Genomic DNA, 774 nt, shown 5'->3' with positions numbered 1-774 from the left:
GTCAGGATTCAGTCCTGAAAACAGAAGGAGATCAATCTGGTTAAAGCACTCTAGGCTCCTAGCTATGACTGGAAGAACTTGAAAGTACTGAGTTATATTATGCTCTAATCATGTAACAATAATGGCTAATACGCATGTTGTAATCTGGAGGCTACTCGCTAAAAGAAAAGCAGGACAGTGTTTCAGTAATGAGCTATTTGTGGAGAAAATTAAATAAATGTGATAAATACGGTATTGATCCAAAGGATGGCAAAAGAACAGGAAATGTGTAACAGCTATGACAATATGACAAAAAGAACAATGCTAAGTTGAAAGCTATCAAGGTAAATACACCAGTAATTGCTTCATGCTACCTGATCTAAACAGGTCAAGGAAAAATGCATTTCAAAAGGCAAAATATGCACAATGATGGTTATAAATTACTTCACCTGAATAAACCATGGGGTTAAAAAAAAAAAGTCAAAATAACTTCCCTGATAACCCTCCTCCCAGGTTTGTGGTAACATCTGTCCATTCTGAAGCCTGAATGCTCATGGTAATGGGGTAACCACAAAGCAGTTTAGTTTTTTTAAAAAATATTTATTTGACAGAGAAGGAGTGGGAGTGGTGGGAGGGGCAAAGGGAGAGGGAGAGAGAGAATCTCAAGCAGATGCAGGGAGCCCAATGTGGGGCTCAATCCCAGGACCCTGAGATCATGACCTGAGCTGAAATCAAGAGTCAGGTACTCAACCGACAGCCACCCAAGCACCCCATAAGGCAGTTAGTCTTAAGAGT

General features: G+C 40.1%; 1 pseudogene; it reads left to right on the top strand.

The window, feature by feature from the left end:
* The first annotated feature begins 398 nt into the window (after positions 1 to 398).
* Positions 399 to 464, top strand: LOC148107651 (small nucleolar RNA SNORD36; annotated as a pseudogene).
* Positions 465 to 774: the final 310 nt, after the last annotated feature.

This window comes from Ursus americanus, chromosome 27 (genome assembly GCF_024610735.1).
Source record: "Ursus americanus isolate L20-20 chromosome 27, mUrsAme1.1.p, whole genome shotgun sequence".
NCBI lineage: Eukaryota > Metazoa > Chordata > Mammalia > Carnivora > Ursidae > Ursus > Ursus americanus.
This window is presented reverse-complemented; position numbering and strand designations above follow the sequence as displayed.